Here is an 8180-nt window from a genome sequence, read left to right on the forward strand (position 1 = left end):
ATCCCACTAAAAAAAAAAAAAAAAAGAAAAACAGAGCAAGGACGTCTGCCCCGTCTTTCCTCTTTCCATGAGGTACACTTTCTCTTTACCCTCCCTTCCGGGTGATGGCTACCTCAGGTGACTGTCTGTCATTCTTGAATGGGCTGAATTATTATGCAGGCTTACTTGATATGTTTGATTGGCACCCATATGTACATGTATTACACATTCATCATTCTTCTGTGAAAGGGTGGATCCAGGGTTTGGCTATTTTAGGAAGAGGTTGCTAGACTCATACCCTTTTTTCACTTTGGCTGCGACCCACTGCAGTTTTCTAGACATCAGGTACTTAGGTGAGCTGAGGCACAATGGATTTTTTTCAGAAGACGGGTTCGACTTATTTTCTTAGCGTGGGATTGATCTCTGGTTTCTCGCTGTGTGTGCATGTGTGTGTGTGTGTGTGTGTGAGTGTTTGTGCGTGTGTGCGTGTGCAAGTCAGGATAATCAGAACGTAATTACTAAATGATACACTAAACCTCAAACACGTGTGATGACGCATTTTATTAATTTCAAGGAGACCACACCTGTCAGGTTTAAAGCCATACTAATTGTTAAATTGGAGTTGTCATGAGATTACCATTAAAAGGACGAATATATATAAATACAAATGTGTTCGCAAGTTGAATTTAGATTAGTCCAGTTCAGTTTAATTTGCAGTTAATTTTGCTATAATTTTCCGTCTGGGCGTCTCTTTGCTCTCAAGATCATTCTGGACTTTACTTCTGCCCACAACACGAGAAGGAGCGGCGTTTGTTCCGAAGAGTACTAGGTTAAGCCTTCGTAATACAAAATGTCTTTATTTTATTTGTTTTTTTAATTATTGCTTTTGTTTCTTTGTTTCGCGGCTCTGATCTTTTTCTTCCTTTTGTGCTGTAGTAATGATTATTATTCGTTTTTCTGTATATCATGTCATAAAAACAGGAACTTATTATCTGAATTATTTTAGTACTTTGCTTTGCACATTTATTTATTTGCACGTATTATTTGTTATCGTATATTTCTATAGAAAAATGATGACCATCGCGATTTTGTTTCTGGTCTAAGAACTGAAGATTCTTTAGTAAGTGGAAAAGTCAGAGTGGAAATTTATTTGCTATCTCTCTCTCTCTCTCTCTCTCTCTCTCTCTCTCTCTCTCTCTCTCTCTCTGTACATATATGTAATGTGTGTGTGTATGTATCTGTGTGTGAACGTATAAATATATTTGTACGGTTACACACGAGCACACAGATTATGTGCAGAAGAAACACTGGGCACTGGAAAAACGCGAGAGAGAGAGAGAGAGAGAGAGAGATGTTATCATGAAAAAAGATTCAGTAAAAGAATGAATAGATTAGAAATCCGCAATCGTTTGAAGAATGACACCGTATTGATCATGTTCATGCAGAAGCTTGTTCCCGTTCGCTTTGGGGAAATGAAAAACAGCCCCTCTCTCTCTCTCTCTCTCTCTCTCTCTCTCTCTCTCTCTCTCTCTCTCTCTCTCTCTCACGTTTTCCCAGTTGTATGATCTATTTCTCGCTGGTGGCTATTTACATGTCTATTGTTTGTTCTACTGACATGTCTCTATACATAATCTGTGTGCGCGTGTGTAATCGTACATATATATTTATACGTACACACGTAGATACATACACACACACATTACATATGTGTACAGAGGGAGAGAGAGATAGCATATATATATATATATATATATATATATATATATATATATATATATATATATATATATGAGGAGTGAGAAATATACATACATACATATATATAATATGTATATATACAGTATATATACGTATATATGTATATTTCTGCTCCTCATTTCAGCCTTCTGGCGAGGCCTGCCAACGTGCGTTCTTGTAACAAGGTCAACTACTCTCCATTTACTTGTCATAGGACTATTTTTTCTTCCTTTTTTTCCCGTATGTGTGAGGAGAAACAAAGCCCTGTTGCCCAGAGTGCCTCATAAAGTTATATATATATATATATATATATATATATATATATATATATATATATATATATATATATATTCTTGTGTGTACATATATATTGTGTGTATGTATATGCGCACATGACAAGACTGTAAGGAATCTAAATAACGAATATGGGACAACAAAGATTTATGCATATTAGAATTGGGACAATATAAATTGACTATTTAGTTTTCATTAGCTTCAAAATGTGTTTCCAAATCATTATGCTTGGATGATAGCTATTTAAAAGTGCCTTTTCATTAGTTCACTGACTGGCCATCTTCGGAAAACCCGAAGAGAGAGAGAGAGAGAGAGAGAGAGAGAGAGAGAGAGAGAGAGAGAGAGAGAGAGAGAGAGAGAGAGAGAAAATTTAGTACTGACGGATCTGCTACCATGTAACATCAGTCATTTTTTGAGTAGCAGTCTATATAATCCCTCTGCCCATCCTTCAATGAGATAGATTTACATAGATAAATAAGTAAATATAAACAAATAAATAAACGGACTTTCTACGACATTCCCACTTCTCTGATATAGCATCCAGGAAAAGTCTTTGACGGCCGGATTCACTCGTCCTCAAAAACCCTTGGATTTCACCTTCTGTCGATCACTGCAGGGCTAAGCGCGCTCTGGGTGAGGGTGGGTTACTAAACCTTTTAGCAATCGCTAGTTCCTGTTTGGCTAGAACGCTCTTACTGCCGTGTCTTCTATGTACCTGGCTTAATCATTTTTATACGCTTTTATTTAGCTTGCTTTTTTGTCGGTGGACTTGAAATTTTGCATGGTTACTCAGTCCTGGTGATAATATAAACTAACATGATCAGTAGGTCAGCAGTGACCTCTAGTGACCTTACAGTGACCTCTCCTAGTATCTCAGGATTTGTATGAAGTTAATAACTCTTCGGATTTTTCATACCTTCTTTGACTCGGTAGAATAAAAGCTTGTTTTAAAAAAAATTTTATATATTTTTTTTGCATCATCTCTCTCAAGATGTCTTTTAATATTTTTATCATAGGTAGACTGTTGTTTCTGTTTTTCTGAACTGGAAATGTGTATATTTTACTAAATTAAGTGTGGGTCTTTTTTTACTTAGTTTTGTTTTTGGTTGGTATATTTTGAATGCGTTTAGACATTTCATTTACTCTTTACTCCATTCAAATATATATATACATACCCCTTGTTAGAGGATCAATTTCCCATGCGTGAATTTTGCAGATGTCTGTATATATCTCGATTATATTTACCAATTAAAAACAGCCTTATTTTCAAGAAAGAAAATGCATGAATTTTGAAATTTCTTCACAAGCGGACTCCATTTTCATGATGATGATGATGATGATGATGATGATGATGATGATGATGATTATTATTATTGGAAAGAGAAACCCACAAGATTCCTGTGTATAATTTGTTTACTTGTAAATATTTACAAATTACTTTTAATCTCGAGGACTTTCAGGTCCTAACTGTGACCCTTTGAAAGTACTCGAGATTAAAAGTAATTTGTAAATATTTACAAGTAAACAAATTATACACAGGAATCTTGTGGGTTTCTCTTTCCATCTTCAGAAGAAAACTGAAAGAAGTTTTTGTTTGGTTCATTATTATTATTATTATTATTATTATTATTATTATTATTATTATTATTATTATTATTATTATTACATCATAAGACTCAAATATGGGGGCTTCCAGTGATAAACATGGGTGATAACGATGGTAATTTTCAAATAAATTGTGCAAATTGGTTTCACAAAAAACCCGGGGTCATTATCGCTCTACTGCAAACGATAACTATGCCCCTGTGGTCATCGTACTAACGCCATACCCCAGTCTTCTTTTCCCTCTCTGCCCATTCACCGCCATAGGGGGATAGTGCCGTCAGTGCACCTCATGCGGTGTATATATATATATATATATATACATATACATTATATTAGATATAGTGATATATATTGTATATATATATATGTATGCATATATATATTGTGTACATAATAACGTGTGTGTAATGCTTTCCTCGTGGTGTAGCTGCTAGGTATATTTCTTTCAAGACTTCTCGTTTTCAGACTTTCAAGTAACGAGGAAAAGGAACAATTTTGTAACTGTCTAAATTTTTCAGATACCAGCGGCCTGGTTTGGAAAAAGAACAGTTACAGTGGTGACAATAGCCCCCGTTTTTTTTTTTTTTTTATTTACAAAGGTTTCAGCTCTTTTAAGTATGCCAATGTACACTCACGCATATATATATATATATATATATATATATATATATATATATATTATATTGAAAGTGAGTCATGTACGTGTATGTATACTTTGTGCAAGTGGAACCAAAATTATTTGGGAATTACTCCACAGGGTTCACTTTACAGCACGTATATATATATATATATATATATATATGGATACACGTGTGTGTAATGTTTTCCTCGTGAATTGTAGGGATTTCTTTCAAGATTCTCGTTTCGCGACTTTACAGAGACGCAATATTTTTATTTCCGCCTTTAAATATTATTTGTGAGTCCTTTGGCGTGGACAATTTACCAGATGAGCATGGAGAGAGAGAGAACATATCGATATTAAGTTATTTGTGGTCGACAATAGATGAGAGAGAGAGAAGAGACGGCGCGGGGTGGGGGCGGGGTGCGGTTATAAGTGTAACAGAATTATCAAATATTCGTGTACCCTAGAAAGATATTTTTTCTCATATTTCTCAGACAAAAAAGATATATACTTTCAAAGCAATTTTCGATACAGTATTATCAAACTCGGTAGAAGTAATAGCAAATATCCTTTCTTTGAATCGTCTAAGAAGGATGAAGAATCCTGTTTGAGAAGGAGGACATAATTGAAATGAACACTTTCTTCAAAACGAGTTTCGACCATCCAAAAGTCCTCACAGGATGCTGACTCTCTTCTCGATACCTTCGCAGGTAATGTTCCTGTGTAAGAACTGTCTTTGAAGGTGAATTGTGAATCACTGGGATAATTGTCACTTCCACACTGGTAATCATAGGCGTGGCCAGTCCCTCCGGCTCACGAAAATAAGAGAGTGACAATTATAAAATCATTCGGTGTGACATTGAGACGAGAATGCATTTAGACTATTTCTTACGACAATCAGAAAACAACAATAACGATAATAAATAATACGGCTGCTTATAATGGTGACGTCCCTGTACGAACTGGTAAAAACTAAATATCTATATTAGAAAAAGAAATATGACAGATCATACCGTTTTGATTTTGTTTGTAAAGGAGTCATTTTTTTATATAGAAAATAAAATCGTAGCGACTGAGAACCATATTCTTACTATATGGCGCTGTAAAATCTGTTATTATGCCTTTCTTGACCCAAGCAGTGAGTTACGTATTTGGTAGTGAGTAGACTGGTTGGTCGCAGCCAGGATGGAGAACGGTGTGATGCTAGAAACCTCATCCCCAAAGCGTGCTGTGAACTCTCTAGGTGGAAAACCTGTAAAATAGAAGTATATGTATATGTATAATGTATATATATATATATATATATATATATATATATATATATATATATATGTATGCATATATATGAATTGTAATGTGATTTATTACAATCATTAAACTACAAATGTCGATTAATATCCAATTCACGCTACTTGGGAATATCACCGACATTCAAAACATTTTATGTATATATATATATATATATATATATATATATATATATATATATATATATATATATATATATATATATATATACAGTATATATAATATATATATATAGATATATATATATATATATATATATATATATATATATAGTATAACTGTGTCTGTTAGTGGGGATATAAAAATTTTGAATATGAGTATAATTAGTCAGTAACAAACCAATGAAGGTAAATGCAAATTCTTGTTTGTGATTAACTGCATTTTTATTGCTAAAACATGACGTAAAACTTTAAATTGCTTTAAATCTTTTAAAATGTTTAAAAGATCTCTTGGATTTGTGAAGCCACTGAGAGAAATGCTTTGTTTTCCATTCTGAAGGAAGCAAGAGTATCATATAACTGTTATGATTATTATTATATTACTTTCGTGTGGTAGATGCTGTAAGAAATCTTAAAAATAATTTGACAGTACAAACATGCTTAGGCGTTTTAAAGATAATAATTGCTCTTGCCTCATTTTTTTTACTGTTGCCATGAGCAGCATGTTAATTACAGCAAGTTTCCGTAATATTTTACGCAGCAGTTAAAGTTATATCCTTCGTGGTTATGTTATTATAGAGCCACATTAGGAAGTATCCAAGACAGTGGTATCATAAACAGAATAAATGGGAAAGAAAAACAAAATTCTGATGAAATTTACCACTCGTCTGCAAGTATTGTTTTGGTGGAGTCTTTCATTACGACTAAAAAATTGGGCTTTTATAAAAAAGATGAAAACCAACTACGATCAGATATCTGTGGCCTTCGTAAGAATCACCACTTAGGTATTCTTTGCCACTTGAGGGATTTGAAAAAAGTATATTATTAATTTTTCCCCTTTTCCCTCCGCTGTATTATGTAACTGTAGTCATCATTCAGAAGAAACGGCACCACGACCGATGGTATCAACGTTCACGCTAATGATGATATGGTGTGATGGCGTGGCTGAGTCAGCATCAGCCCATCCATTTTGAAATCGTGACCATATCAAGGCCTTTTTGTCACACACGCATGCATTGAGAGAGAGAGAGAGAGAGAGAGAGGGAGAGAGAGAGAGATAGGGGGCGGGGGTGGGGAATTGTTTATTGAGCGTGACTAAAACACTTACCAGAAATGAATGAGGTCAAGAAAGTTTTGAAAACTAACGTGACTGTCAGAATTTATATTAGACGTATATTTTGATTGGCTGCAGGTTTGCTTTGAACCGTTTCACACATATATCGTTGTGAGATATTGTCTATATATATATATATATATATATATATATATATATATATATATATATATATATATATATATGTATATATATATATATTATGATAATATAAAAAAAACACTGTATATATCGTGCTTCTCAGTTATCTACAGAAGGATCCACATTTTAACTCTTGTTTAGACAGACGAAATGTATTTGTAAAAATATTCATTTGTATTTTACAAAAAACACTTCGTATCTCTAAACAAGAGTATTACCGTGGGTCCTTATATGAATGACCTCATAGGTCACAGCGCTTGCCCTTTGGCCTAACTTCTATCTATCTGTATATCTATCTATCTATCTGTGTGTGTGTGTGCGTATGCTTGTGTATGTGAGAGAGAGAGAGAGAGAGAGAGAGAGAGAGAGAGAGAGAGAGAGAGAGAGAGAGAGAGAGCTTGTCTGGCCTTTTACTTCGAACTGTGAATTTGGAGGTATTATATTTATTTTTTGCGTGCCAACATTACCAGCATACTATATGAAAAACTCTGTTTGTTTATTAATTACTTTTGTTTATTTGCTGTTTATTTACAACGTCCCACGCCAAAGACATCACGTGACTACACATCTAGGCCAGCAAGATTGTATCGTTTCGTGACCTTGGTTGAACAAATAGACGAGAAGATTTATAGCTTCTGATACTTCATTTATCGCGTGATAATTCTTATAGGTTCTCACAGCGCCGTTTTCACATTATTTTTATACAACGATAACCACAATTTTTTTTTTCTGATTTTTATTCGTTTCGAAGCGAATGTTTTTCTTAACTATTTGTTATGATTTTTTTCTTATACATGGCAGGTTTTAGTGTTCTATTTTTTACAGTACTTAGTTCTTTAATTTCTGAACGATGAGTCAGATCTTGAAATTACAGCAATTCTTGAATCAAGAACGTTGTTTTTGGTCGTTCTTGAATATAATGATTTTAGTTTTCAGTAAGTGTCCTCTGTTCTTTTGCGCTTGTTTCACTTAATCGACATTATTTTTCCGATTATCTCAGCAGCGAATTTATAAAATTATTCTTGAATTTCGAAGATAATTTGTGTCGTTCTTTCTGATTTATGATTTTGCTTCTGTCTTTTTTTTTTTTTTTAGCGACTGTACACCTTGTCTTGACGAAACACTGGGGAGGAAGACGTTGTCCACTCCTTGACTATTTATCAAAGGAGAGATTACGTTATCATTAACTTATTTATGGTGTCGTCCCAGAGGCGTCTTGGCG

Source organism: Macrobrachium rosenbergii, chromosome 42 (assembly GCF_040412425.1).
Source record: "Macrobrachium rosenbergii isolate ZJJX-2024 chromosome 42, ASM4041242v1, whole genome shotgun sequence".
NCBI lineage: Eukaryota > Metazoa > Arthropoda > Malacostraca > Decapoda > Palaemonidae > Macrobrachium > Macrobrachium rosenbergii.